Source organism: Schistocerca piceifrons, unplaced genomic scaffold (genome assembly GCF_021461385.2).
Source record: "Schistocerca piceifrons isolate TAMUIC-IGC-003096 unplaced genomic scaffold, iqSchPice1.1 HiC_scaffold_690, whole genome shotgun sequence".
Taxonomy (NCBI): domain Eukaryota; kingdom Metazoa; phylum Arthropoda; class Insecta; order Orthoptera; family Acrididae; genus Schistocerca; species Schistocerca piceifrons.
Window position 1 is genome coordinate 74421 of NW_025728938.1, and position 12771 is coordinate 87191.

General features: G+C 54.4%; 21 non-coding genes across 21 annotated transcripts; all 21 read right to left on the reverse strand.

Moving 5' to 3' along the window:
- Positions 1-629: 629 nt before the first annotated feature.
- Trnah-gug lies at positions 630-701 on the reverse strand. Its single transcript has one exon. It is a non-coding gene; the product is annotated as a tRNA-His (tRNA).
- A 386-nt stretch (positions 702-1087) lies between these two features.
- Positions 1088-1159, reverse strand: Trnae-cuc. Its single transcript has one exon. It is a non-coding gene; the product is annotated as a tRNA-Glu (tRNA).
- A 445-nt stretch (positions 1160-1604) lies between these two features.
- Positions 1605-1686, reverse strand: Trnal-uag. Its single transcript has one exon. It is a non-coding gene; the product is annotated as a tRNA-Leu (tRNA).
- Positions 1687-2433: 747 nt separating this feature from the next.
- On the reverse strand, positions 2434-2505 carry Trnah-gug. The gene has a single exon. It is a non-coding gene; the product is annotated as a tRNA-His (tRNA).
- Positions 2506-2891: 386 nt separating this feature from the next.
- Positions 2892-2963, reverse strand: Trnae-cuc. Its single transcript has one exon. It is a non-coding gene; the product is annotated as a tRNA-Glu (tRNA).
- Positions 2964-3408: 445 nt separating this feature from the next.
- Trnal-uag lies at positions 3409-3490 on the reverse strand. Its single transcript has one exon. It is a non-coding gene; the product is annotated as a tRNA-Leu (tRNA).
- Positions 3491-4237: 747 nt separating this feature from the next.
- Positions 4238-4309, reverse strand: Trnah-gug. The gene has a single exon. It is a non-coding gene; the product is annotated as a tRNA-His (tRNA).
- A 386-nt stretch (positions 4310-4695) lies between these two features.
- Trnae-cuc lies at positions 4696-4767 on the reverse strand. The gene has a single exon. It is a non-coding gene; the product is annotated as a tRNA-Glu (tRNA).
- Positions 4768-5212: 445 nt separating this feature from the next.
- On the reverse strand, positions 5213-5294 carry Trnal-uag. The gene has a single exon. It is a non-coding gene; the product is annotated as a tRNA-Leu (tRNA).
- Positions 5295-6041: 747 nt separating this feature from the next.
- Trnah-gug lies at positions 6042-6113 on the reverse strand. The gene has a single exon. It is a non-coding gene; the product is annotated as a tRNA-His (tRNA).
- A 386-nt stretch (positions 6114-6499) lies between these two features.
- Positions 6500-6571, reverse strand: Trnae-cuc. The gene has a single exon. It is a non-coding gene; the product is annotated as a tRNA-Glu (tRNA).
- A 445-nt stretch (positions 6572-7016) lies between these two features.
- Trnal-uag lies at positions 7017-7098 on the reverse strand. The gene has a single exon. It is a non-coding gene; the product is annotated as a tRNA-Leu (tRNA).
- Positions 7099-7845: 747 nt separating this feature from the next.
- Trnah-gug lies at positions 7846-7917 on the reverse strand. Its single transcript has one exon. It is a non-coding gene; the product is annotated as a tRNA-His (tRNA).
- A 386-nt stretch (positions 7918-8303) lies between these two features.
- On the reverse strand, positions 8304-8375 carry Trnae-cuc. The gene has a single exon. It is a non-coding gene; the product is annotated as a tRNA-Glu (tRNA).
- Positions 8376-8820: 445 nt separating this feature from the next.
- Trnal-uag lies at positions 8821-8902 on the reverse strand. Its single transcript has one exon. It is a non-coding gene; the product is annotated as a tRNA-Leu (tRNA).
- A 747-nt stretch (positions 8903-9649) lies between these two features.
- Trnah-gug lies at positions 9650-9721 on the reverse strand. The gene has a single exon. It is a non-coding gene; the product is annotated as a tRNA-His (tRNA).
- A 386-nt stretch (positions 9722-10107) lies between these two features.
- Positions 10108-10179, reverse strand: Trnae-cuc. The gene has a single exon. It is a non-coding gene; the product is annotated as a tRNA-Glu (tRNA).
- Positions 10180-10624: 445 nt separating this feature from the next.
- On the reverse strand, positions 10625-10706 carry Trnal-uag. The gene has a single exon. It is a non-coding gene; the product is annotated as a tRNA-Leu (tRNA).
- A 747-nt stretch (positions 10707-11453) lies between these two features.
- Trnah-gug lies at positions 11454-11525 on the reverse strand. The gene has a single exon. It is a non-coding gene; the product is annotated as a tRNA-His (tRNA).
- Positions 11526-11911: 386 nt separating this feature from the next.
- Trnae-cuc lies at positions 11912-11983 on the reverse strand. Its single transcript has one exon. It is a non-coding gene; the product is annotated as a tRNA-Glu (tRNA).
- Positions 11984-12428: 445 nt separating this feature from the next.
- Trnal-uag lies at positions 12429-12510 on the reverse strand. The gene has a single exon. It is a non-coding gene; the product is annotated as a tRNA-Leu (tRNA).
- Positions 12511-12771: the final 261 nt, after the last annotated feature.

The window sequence follows — 12771 nt, forward strand, 5'->3', positions numbered from 1 at the left end:
TAGGCCATCCACAGCAAGAAAAAGCCGTGCCCGCCGTACGGTAGCGACGCCACTTGTCTGTAGCTGTCGCAGTTAAGGAGACAGCGTCAAGAGACGTTTTCGTGCCGTGACCAGGTTTCGAACCTGCGCTTTCCTTAACCACTAAAGTATCGTAGCTGTAACTGTCAGGCGGAGCTAGAATGCTCCATGTATCAAACATATGTGAGCTCAAGGAGGTTACACTTGAAGGAAAAGCGGCAGGTTAACGCGATCACATCAAAACCCCCGGCAGCTACGGGATTCGAAACCGCGCCTACAGAGAGACTGGTGCCTTAAACCAGCGCCTTAAAGCGCTCGGCCACGCTACATGCGCTGCTTGGTGCGCCAGTGTTCCTAGCATTTGTAGAAACAGTGCACGCCACAGCTTCCTGTTCTGCTGGGACTGGCTGCTCATCCATCGCACTTCAAACGACTGCCCTTTTCGACTACAGAGAGCAGCGGACGTCTGCGCTCTGGGAGGCGACATTACGTGTTGGGGATGAAGTGGTAGTGCTAACTGCGGCCTGCGGAACACGAGTGAAAAAATCAAGAGAGTACTGTCATTTCGAGTACTCGCCATTGCAACGGCAGCAAGGCAAAACTTTCAAAATTGCCGTGACCAGGATTCGAACCTGGGTTATTGCGGCCACAACGCAATGTCCTAACCACTAGACGATCACGGCCATGGCCACGGAGGCGCCCGCGAAGGCAGCTGGCTGCAATGCAAGTGGCGATACCCAGCAAAGCCTAGGCCAAGGTGTACGCCACAGCAGTGTCAGACACGGTCTCCATCACATGTATACGAGCAAATGAACGTGCCTGCGCTGTCAGCACTCTAACTACAGTGGTTAGCTGCATTCACCTCCGTGGCAATGTCTTGCAGTCCTCCAAGCCTCTTGACTACAGGTACCGGTATGTGGCTCGATAACAAGTGGATAGACGCCGCATCTCTCTCGCCGTCAGGTGTTGCCGCGAGTCATACTTAACGTAGCTTTCTGCACGCGTCAGCGTAGCGTCAGTCGAGCAAAGTCGAGACAAGTCGCATAGGAGGAGCAACAAAAACGCGCAATTCCGGTACCGGGAATCGAACCCGGGCCTCCTGGGTGAGAGCCAGGTATCCTAGCCACTAGACCACACCGGACAACGACGGCAGTGCTCTTTCCAGCGAACGCAGCAGCCGCCCACGGTTAACTGACGACAACTGTAAAAAATCCACTCTCTCGCGTTATAGAACGGCGTGCTCCGGACGCATTTCGTGGAGACGAACGCCAGCAATGATGAGAGCAAAAGGTGCCTACAAATCCTGTCGTTGCACCACGCACTGTTCTACGACAATTCACCAAGCAGACGCTCACGCCTTGTTGTGCTGTTTCCTTTGCGGGCAATGAGTGCATCTGCCTTCGACACAGGAAACATTACACGTTCGGCAGCTGTGGGATTGGAACCCACGCCTCCGAAGAGAATGGTGCCTGAAACCAGCGCCTTAGACCGCTCGGCCACGCTACCTACACAACACGCGCGTCACAAGAGCTGCGTCCTACCCCACGAGGACACACCGCAACGGCACAAAAATGAGACGTAAAAAGTGGCAACGGTGGGATTCGAACCCACGCCTCCGGAGAGACTGGTGCCTAAAACCAGCGCCTTAGACCGCTCGGCCACGTTACCGTTGGATCAGCAGCGGCAAAACGTTTCGTTTGTACTACAAAGATCACTTCGAAATGGAAGTATCTTGGCAATCGCCGTGCCATGTATTTCCACTGCTCTCCCACTGGAAGCGTCTCTTTAGGCCATCCACAGCAAGAAAAAGCCGTGCCCGCCGTACGGTAGCGACGCCACTTGTCTGTAGCTGTCGCAGTTAAGGAGACAGCGTCAAGAGACGTTTTCGTGCCGTGACCAGGTTTCGAACCTGCGCTTTCCTTAACCACTAAAGTATCGTAGCTGTAACTGTCAGGCGGAGCTAGAATGCTCCATGTATCAAACATATGTGAGCTCAAGGAGGTTACACTTGAAGGAAAAGCGGCAGGTTAACGCGATCACATCAAAACCCCCGGCAGCTACGGGATTCGAAACCGCGCCTACAGAGAGACTGGTGCCTTAAACCAGCGCCTTAAAGCGCTCGGCCACGCTACATGCGCTGCTTGGTGCGCCAGTGTTCCTAGCATTTGTAGAAACAGTGCACGCCACAGCTTCCTGTTCTGCTGGGACTGGCTGCTCATCCATCGCACTTCAAACGACTGCCCTTTTCGACTACAGAGAGCAGCGGACGTCTGCGCTCTGGGAGGCGACATTACGTGTTGGGGATGAAGTGGTAGTGCTAACTGCGGCCTGCGGAACACGAGTGAAAAAATCAAGAGAGTACTGTCATTTCGAGTACTCGCCATTGCAACGGCAGCAAGGCAAAACTTTCAAAATTGCCGTGACCAGGATTCGAACCTGGGTTATTGCGGCCACAACGCAATGTCCTAACCACTAGACGATCACGGCCATGGCCACGGAGGCGCCCGCGAAGGCAGCTGGCTGCAATGCAAGTGGCGATACCCAGCAAAGCCTAGGCCAAGGTGTACGCCACAGCAGTGTCAGACACGGTCTCCATCACATTTATACGAGCAAATGAACGTGCCTGCGCTGTCAGGACTCTAACTACAGTGGTTAGCTGCATTCACCTCCGTGGCAATGTCTTGCAGTCCTCCAAGCCTCTTGACTACAGGTACCGGTATGTGGCTCGATAACAAGTGGATAGACGCCGCATCTCTCTCGCCGTCAGGTGTTGCCGCGAGTCATACTTAACGTAGCTTTCTGCACGCGTCAGCGTAGCGTCAGTCGAGCAAAGTCGAGACAAGTCGCATAGGAGGAGCAACAAAAACGCGCAATTCCGGTACCGGGAATCGAACCCGGGCCTCCTGGGTGAGAGCCAGGTATCCTAGCCACTAGACCACACCGGACAACGACGGCAGTGCTCTTTCCAGCGAACGCAGCAGCCGCCCACGGTTAACTGACGACAACTGTAAAAAATCCACTCTCTCGCGTTATAGAACGGCGTGCTCCGGACGCATTTCGTGGAGACGAACGCCAGCAATGATGAGAGCAAAAGGTGCCTACAAATCCTGTCGTTGCACCACGCACTGTTCTACGACAATTCACCAAGCAGACGCTCACGCCTTGTTGTGCTGTTTCCTTTGCGGGCAATGAGTGCATCTGCCTTCGACACAGGAAACATTACACGTTCGGCAGCTGTGGGATTGGAACCCACGCCTCCGAAGAGAATGGTGCCTGAAACCAGCGCCTTAGACCGCTCGGCCACGCTACCTACACAACACGCGCGTCACAAGAGCTGCGTCCTACCCCACGAGGACACACCGCAACGGCACAAAAATGAGACGTAAAAAGTGGCAACGGTGGGATTCGAACCCACGCCTCCGGAGAGACTGGTGCCTAAAACCAGCGCCTTAGACCGCTCGGCCACGTTACCGTTGGATCAGCAGCGGCAAAACGTTTCGTTTGTACTACAAAGATCACTTCGAAATGGAAGTATCTTGGCAATCGCCGTGCCATGTATTTCCACTGCTCTCCCACTGGAAGCGTCTCTTTAGGCCATCCACAGCAAGAAAAAGCCGTGCCCGCCGTACGGTAGCGACGCCACTTGTCTGTAGCTGTCGCAGTTAAGGAGACAGCGTCAAGAGACGTTTTCGTGCCGTGACCAGGTTTCGAACCTGCGCTTTCCTTAACCACTAAAGTATCGTAGCTGTAACTGTCAGGCGGAGCTAGAATGCTCCATGTATCAAACATATGTGAGCTCAAGGAGGTTACACTTGAAGGAAAAGCGGCAGGTTAACGCGATCACATCAAAACCCCCGGCAGCTACGGGATTCGAAACCGCGCCTACAGAGAGACTGGTGCCTTAAACCAGCGCCTTAAAGCGCTCGGCCACGCTACATGCGCTGCTTGGTGCGCCAGTGTTCCTAGCATTTGTAGAAACAGTGCACGCCACAGCTTCCTGTTCTGCTGGGACTGGCTGCTCATCCATCGCACTTCAAACGACTGCCCTTTTCGACTACAGAGAGCAGCGGACGTCTGCGCTCTGGGAGGCGACATTACGTGTTGGGGATGAAGTGGTAGTGCTAACTGCGGCCTGCGGAACACGAGTGAAAAAATCAAGAGAGTACTGTCATTTCGAGTACTCGCCATTGCAACGGCAGCAAGGCAAAACTTTCAAAATTGCCGTGACCAGGATTCGAACCTGGGTTATTGCGGCCACAACGCAATGTCCTAACCACTAGACGATCACGGCCATGGCCACGGAGGCGCCCGCGAAGGCAGCTGGCTGCAATGCAAGTGGCGATACCCAGCAAAGCCTAGGCCAAGGTGTACGCCACAGCAGTGTCAGACACGGTCTCCATCACATGTATACGAGCAAATGAACGTGCCTGCGCTGTCAGGACTCTAACTACAGTGGTTAGCTGCATTCACCTCCGTGGCAATGTCTTGCAGTCCTCCAAGCCTCTTGACTACAGGTACCGGTATGTGGCTCGATAACAAGTGGATAGACGCCGCATCTCTCTCGCCGTCAGGTGTTGCCGCGAGTCATACTTAACGTAGCTTTCTGCACGCGTCAGCGTAGCGTCAGTCGAGCAAAGTCGAGACAAGTCGCATAGGAGGAGCAACAAAAACGCGCAATTCCGGTACCGGGAATCGAACCCGGGCCTCCTGGGTGAGAGCCAGGTATCCTAGCCACTGGACCACACCGGACAACGACGGCAGCGCTCTTTCCAGCGAACGCAGCAGCCGCCCACGGTTAACTGACGACAACTGTAAAAAATCCACTCTCTCGCGTTATAGAACGGCGTGCTCCGGACGCATTTCGTGGAGACGAACGCCAGCAATGATGAGAGCAAAAGGTGCCTACAAATCCTGTCGTTGCACCACGCACTGTTCTACGACAATTCACCAAGCAGACGCTCACGCCTTGTTGTGCTGTTTCCTTTGCGGGCAATGAGTGCATCTGCCTTCGACACAGGAAACATTACACGTTCGGCAGCTGTGGGATTGGAACCCACGCCTCCGAAGAGAATGGTGCCTGAAACCAGCGCCTTAGACCGCTCGGCCACGCTACCTACACAACACGCGCGTCACAAGAGCTGCGTCCTACCCCACGAGGACACACCGCAACGGCACAAAAATGAGACGTAAAAAGTGGCAACGGTGGGATTCGAACCCACGCCTCCGGAGAGACTGGTGCCTAAAACCAGCGCCTTAGACCGCTCGGCCACGTTACCGTTGGATCAGCAGCGGCAAAACGTTTCGTTTGTACTACAAAGATCACTTCGAAATGGAAGTATCTTGGCAATCGCCGTGCCATGTATTTCCACTGCTCTCCCACTGGAAGCGTCTCTTTAGGCCATCCACAGCAAGAAAAAGCCGTGCCCGCCGTACGGTAGCGACGCCACTTGTCTGTAGCTGTCGCAGTTAAGGAGACAGCGTCAAGAGACGTTTTCGTGCCGTGACCAGGTTTCGAACCTGCGCTTTCCTTAACCACTAAAGTATCGTAGCTGTAACTGTCAGGCGGAGCTAGAATGCTCCATGTATCAAACATATGTGAGCTCAAGGAGGTTACACTTGAAGGAAAAGCGGCAGGTTAACGCGATCACATCAAAACCCCCGGCAGCTACGGGATTCGAAACCGCGCCTACAGAGAGACTGGTGCCTTAAACCAGCGCCTTAAAGCGCTCGGCCACGCTACATGCGCTGCTTGGTGCGCCAGTGTTCCTAGCATTTGTAGAAACAGTGCACGCCACAGCTTCCTGTTCTGCTGGGACTGGCTGCTCATCCATCGCACTTCAAACGACTGCCCTTTTCGACTACAGAGAGCAGCGGACGTCTGCGCTCTGGGAGGCGACATTACGTGTTGGGGATGAAGTGGTAGTGCTAACTGCGGCCTGCGGAACACGAGTGAAAAAATCAAGAGAGTACTGTCATTTCGAGTACTCGCCATTGCAACGGCAGCAAGGCAAAACTTTCAAAATTGCCGTGACCAGGATTCGAACCTGGGTTATTGCGGCCACAACGCAATGTCCTAACCACTAGACGATCACGGCCATGGCCACGGAGGCGCCCGCGAAGGCAGCTGGCTGCAATGCAAGTGGCGATACCCAGCAAAGCCTAGGCCAAGGTGTACGCCACAGCAGTGTCAGACACGGTCTCCATCACATTTATACGAGCAAATGAACGTGCCTGCGCTGTCAGGACTCTAACTACAGTGGTTAGCTGCATTCACCTCCGTGGCAATGTCTTGCAGTCCTCCAAGCCTCTTGACTACAGGTACCGGTATGTGGCTCGATAACAAGTGGATAGACGCCGCATCTCTCTCGCCGTCAGGTGTTGCCGCGAGTCATACTTAACGTAGCTTTCTGCACGCGTCAGCGTAGCGTCAGTCGAGCAAAGTCGAGACAAGTCGCATAGGAGGAGCAACAAAAACGCGCAATTCCGGTACCGGGAATCGAACCCGGGCCTCCTGGGTGAGAGCCAGGTATCCTAGCCACTGGACCACACCGGACAACGACGGCAGTGCTCTTTCCAGCGAACGCAGCAGCCGCCCACGGTTAACTGACGACAACTGTAAAAAATCCACTCTCTCGCGTTATAGAACGGCGTGCTCCGGACGCATTTCGTGGAGACGAACGCCAGCAATGATGAGAGCAAAAGGTGCCTACAAATCCTGTCGTTGCACCACGCACTGTTCTACGACAATTCACCAAGCAGACGCTCACGCGTTGTTGTGTTGTTTCCTTTGCGGGCAATGAGTGCATCTGCCTTCGACACAGGAAACATTACACGTTCGGCAGCTGTGGGATTGGAACCCACGCCTCCGAAGAGAATGGTGCCTGAAACCAGCGCCTTAGACCGCTCGGCCACGCTACCTACACAACACGCGCGTCACAAGAGCTGCGTCCTACCCCACGAGGACACACCGCAACGGCACAAAAATGAGACGTAAAAAGTGGCAACGGTGGGATTCGAACCCACGCCTCCGGAGAGACTGGTGCCTAAAACCAGCGCCTTAGACCGCTCGGCCACGTTACCGTTGGATCAGCAGCGGCAAAACGTTTCGTTTGTACTACAAAGATCACTTCGAAATGGAAGTATCTTGGCAATCGCCGTGCCATGTATTTCCACTGCTCTCCCACTGGAAGCGTCTCTTTAGGCCATCCACAGCAAGAAAAAGCCGTGCCCGCCGTACGGTAGCGACGCCACTTGTCTGTAGCTGTCGCAGTTAAGGAGACAGCGTCAAGAGACGTTTTCGTGCCGTGACCAGGTTTCGAACCTGCGCTTTCCTTAACCACTAAAGTATCGTAGCTGTAACTGTCAGGCGGAGCTAGAATGCTCCATGTATCAAACATATGTGAGCTCAAGGAGGTTACACTTGAAGGAAAAGCGGCAGGTTAACGCGATCACATCAAAACCCCCGGCAGCTACGGGATTCGAAACCGCGCCTACAGAGAGACTGGTGCCTTAAACCAGCGCCTTAAAGCGCTCGGCCACGCTACATGCGCTGCTTGGTGCGCCAGTGTTCCTAGCATTTGTAGAAACAGTGCACGCCACAGCTTCCTGTTCTGCTGGGACTGGCTGCTCATCCATCGCACTTCAAACGACTGCCCTTTTCGACTACAGAGAGCAGCGGACGTCTGCGCTCTGGGAGGCGACATTACGTGTTGGGGATGAAGTGGTAGTGCTAACTGCGGCCTGCGGAACACGAGTGAAAAAATCAAGAGAGTACTGTCATTTCGAGTACTCGCCATTGCAACGGCAGCAAGGCAAAACTTTCAAAATTGCCGTGACCAGGATTCGAACCTGGGTTATTGCGGCCACAACGCAATGTCCTAACCACTAGACGATCACGGCCATGGCCACGGAGGCGCCCGCGAAGGCAGCTGGCTGCAATGCAAGTGGCGATACCCAGCAAAGCCTAGGCCAAGGTGTACGCCACAGCAGTGTCAGACACGGTCTCCATCACATTTATACGAGCAAATGAACGTGCCTGCGCTGTCAGGACTCTAACTACAGTGGTTAGCTGCATTCACCTCCGTGGCAATGTCTTGCAGTCCTCCAAGCCTCTTGACTACAGGTACCGGTATGTGGCTCGATAACAAGTGGATAGACGCCGCATCTCTCTCGCCGTCAGGTGTTGCCGCGAGTCATACTTAACGTAGCTTTCTGCACGCGTCAGCGTAGCGTCAGTCGAGCAAAGTCGAGACAAGTCGCATAGGAGGAGCAACAAAAACGCGCAATTCCGGTACCGGGAATCGAACCCGGGCCTCCTGGGTGAGAGCCAGGTATCCTAGCCACTAGACCACACCGGACAACGACGGCAGTGCTCTTTCCAGCGAACGCAGCAGCCGCCCACGGTTAACTGACGACAACTGTAAAAAATCCACTCTCTCGCGTTATAGAACGGCGTGCTCCGGACGCATTTCGTGGAGACGAACGCCAGCAATGATGAGAGCAAAAGGTGCCTACAAATCCTGTCGTTGCACCACGCACTGTTCTACGACAATTCACCAAGCAGACGCTCACGCCTTGTTGTGCTGTTTCCTTTGCGGGCAATGAGTGCATCTGCCTTCGACACAGGAAACATTACACGTTCGGCAGCTGTGGGATTGGAACCCACGCCTCCGAAGAGAATGGTGCCTGAAACCAGCGCCTTAGACCGCTCGGCCACGCTACCTACACAACACGCGCGTCACAAGAGCTGCGTCCTACCCCACGAGGACACACCGCAACGGCACAAAAATGAGACGTAAAAAGTGGCAACGGTGGGATTCGAACCCACGCCTCCGGAGAGACTGGTGCCTAAAACCAGCGCCTTAGACCGCTCGGCCACGTTACCGTTGGATCAGCAGCGGCAAAACGTTTCGTTTGTACTACAAAGATCACTTCGAAATGGAAGTATCTTGGCAATCGCCGTGCCATGTATTTCCACTGCTCTCCCACTGGAAGCGTCTCTTTAGGCCATCCACAGCAAGAAAAAGCCGTGCCCGCCGTACGGTAGCGACGCCACTTGTCTGTAGCTGTCGCAGTTAAGGAGACAGCGTCAAGAGACGTTTTCGTGCCGTGACCAGGTTTCGAACCTGCGCTTTCCTTAACCACTAAAGTATCGTAGCTGTAACTGTCAGGCGGAGCTAGAATGCTCCATGTATCAAACATATGTGAGCTCAAGGAGGTTACACTTGAAGGAAAAGCGGCAGGTTAACGCGATCACATCAAAACCCCCGGCAGCTACGGGATTCGAAACCGCGCCTACAGAGAGACTGGTGCCTTAAACCAGCGCCTTAAAGCGCTCGGCCACGCTACATGCGCTGCTTGGTGCGCCAGTGTTCCTAGCATTTGTAGAAACAGTGCACGCCACAGCTTCCTGTTCTGCTGGGACTGGCTGCTCATCCATCGCACTTCAAACGACTGCCCTTTTCGACTACAGAGAGCAGCGGACGTCTGCGCTCTGGGAGGCGACATTACGTGTTGGGGATGAAGTGGTAGTGCTAACTGCGGCCTGCGGAACACGAGTGAAAAAATCAAGAGAGTACTGTCATTTCGAGTACTCGCCATTGCAACGGCAGCAAGGCAAAACTTTCAAAATTGCCGTGACCAGGATTCGAACCTGGGTTATTGCGGCCACAACGCAATGTCCTAACCACTAGACGATCACGGCCATGGCCACGGAGGCGCCCGCGAAGGCAGCTGGCTGCAATGCAAGTGGCGATACCCAGCAAAGCCTAGGCCAAGGTGTACGCCACAGCAGTGTCAGACACGGTCTCCATCACATGTATACGAGCAAATGAACGTGCCTGCGCTGTCAGGACTCTAACTACAGTGGTTAGCTGCATTCACCTCCGTGGCAATGTCTTGCAGTCCTCCAAGCCTCTTGACTACAGGTACCGGTATGTGGCTCGATAACAAGTGGATAGACGCCGCATCTCTCTCGCCGTCAGGTGTTGCCGCGAGTCATACTTAACGTAGCTTTCTGCACGCGTCAGCGTAGCGTCAGTCGAGCAAAGTCGAGACAAGTCGCATAGGAGGAGCAACAAAAACGCGCAATTCCGGTACCGGGAATCGAACCCGGGCCTCCTGGGTGAGAGCCAGGTATCCTAGCCACTGGACCACACCGGACAACGACGGCAGCGCTCTTTCCAGCGAACGCAGCAGCCGCCCACGGTTAACTGACGACAACTGTAAAAAATCCACTCTCTCGCGTTATAGAACGGCGTGCTCCGGACGCATTTCGTGGAGACGAACGCCAGCAATGATGAGAGCAAAAGGTGCCTACAAATCCTGTCGTTGCACCACGCACTGTTCTACGACAATTCACCAAGCAGACGCTCACGCCTTGTTGTGCTGTTTCCTTTGCGGGCAATGAGTGCATCTGCCTTCGACACAGGAAACATTACACGTTCGGCAGCTGTGGGATTGGAACCCACGCCTCCGAAGAGAATGGTGCCTGAAACCAGCGCCTTAGACCGCTCGGCCACGCTACCTACACAACACGCGCGTCACAAGAGCTGCGTCCTACCCCACGAGGACACACCGCAACGGCAAAAAAATGAGACGTAAAAAGTGGCAACGGTGGGATTCGAACCCACGCCTCCGGAGAGACTGGTGCCTAAAACCAGCGCCTTAGACCGCTCGGCCACGTTACCGTTGGATCAGCAGCGGCAAAACGTTTCGTTTGTACTACAAAGATCACTTCGAAATGGAAGTATCTTGGCAATCGCCGTGCCATGTATTTCCACTGCTCTCCCACTGGAAGCGTCTCTTTAGGCCATCCACAGCAAGAAAAAGCCGTGCCCGCCGTACGGTAGCGACGCCACTTGTCTGTAGCTGTCGCAGTTAAGGAGACAGCGTCAAGAGACGTTTTCGTGCCGTGACCAGGTTTCGAACCTGCGCTTTCCTTAACCACTAAAGTATCGTAGCTGTAACTGTCAGGCGGAGCTAGAATGCTCCATGTATCAAACATATGTGAGCTCAAGGAGGTTACACTTGAAGGAAAAGCGGCAGGTTAACGCGATCACATCAAAACCCCCGGCAGCTACGGGATTCGAAACCGCGCCTACAGAGAGACTGGTGCCTTAAACCAGCGCCTTAAAGCGCTCGGCCACGCTACATGCGCTGCTTGGTGCGCCAGTGTTCCTAGCATTTGTAGAAACAGTGCACGCCACAGCTTCCTGTTCTGCTGGGACTGGCTGCTCATCCATCGCACTTCAAACGACTGCCCTTTTCGACTACAGAGAGCAGCGGACGTCTGCGCTCTGGGAGGCGACATTACGTGTTGGGGATGAAGTGGTAGTGCTAACTGCGGCCTGCGGAACACGAGTGAAAAAATCAAGAGAGTACTGTCATTTCGAGTACTCGCCATTGCAACGGCAGCAAGGCAAAACTTTCAAAATTGCCGTGACCAGGATTCGAACCTGGGTTATTGCGGCCACAACGCAATGTCCTAACCACTAGACGATCACGGCCATGGCCACGGAGGCGCCCGCGAAGGCAGCTGGCTGCAATGCAAGTGGCGATACCCAGCAAAGCCTAGGCCAAGGTGTACGCCACAGCAGTGTCAGACACGGTCTCCATCACATTTATACGAGCAAATGAACGTGCCTGCGCTGTCAGGACTCTAACTACAGTGGTTAGCTGCATTCACCTCCGTGGCAATGTCTTGCAGTCCTCCAAGCCTCTTGACTACAGGTACCGGTATGTGGCTCGATAACAAGTGGATAGACGCCGCATCTCTCTCGCCGTCAGGTGTTGCCGCGAGTCATACTTAACGTAGCTTTCTGCACGCGTCAGCGTAGCGTCAGTCGAGCAAAGTCGAGACAAGTCGCATAGGAGGAGCAACAAAAACGCGCAATTCCGGTACCGGGAATCGAACCCGGGCCTCCTGGGTGAGAGCCAGGTATCCTAGCCACTGGACCACACCGGACAACGACGGCAGTGCTCTTTCCAGCGAACGCAGCAGCCGCCCACGGTTAACTGACGACAACTGTAAAAAATCCACTCTCTCGCGTTATAGAACGGCGTGCTCCGGACGCATTTCGTGGAGACGAACGCCAGCAATGATGAGAGCAAAAGGTGCCTACAAATCCTGTCGTTGCACCACGCACTGTTCTACGACAATTCACCAAGCAGACGCTCACGCGTTGTTGTGTTGTTTCCTTTGCGGGCAATGAGTGCATCTGCCTTCGACACAGGAAACATTACACGTTCGGCAGCTGTGGGATTGGAACCCACGCCTCCGAAGAGAATGGTGCCTGAAACCAGCGCCTTAGACCGCTCGGCCACGCTACCTACACAACACGCGCGTCACAAGAGCTGCGTCCTACCCCACGAGGACACACCGCAACGGCACAAAAATGAGACGTAAAAAGTGGCAACGGTGGGATTCGAACCCACGCCTCCGGAGAGACTGGTGCCTAAAACCAGCGCCTTAGACCGCTCGGCCACGTTACCGTTGGATCAGCAGCGGCAAAACGTTTCGTTTGTACTACAAAGATCACTTCGAAATGGAAGTATCTTGGCAATCGCCGTGCCATGTATTTCCACTGCTCTCCCACTGGAAGCGTCTCTTTAGGCCATCCACAGCAAGAAAAAGCCGTGCCCGCCGTACGGTAGCGACGCCACTTGTCTGTAGCTGTCGCAGTTAAGGAGACAGCGTCAAGAGACGTTTTCGTGCCGTGACCAGGTTTCGAACCTGCGCTTTCCTTAACCACT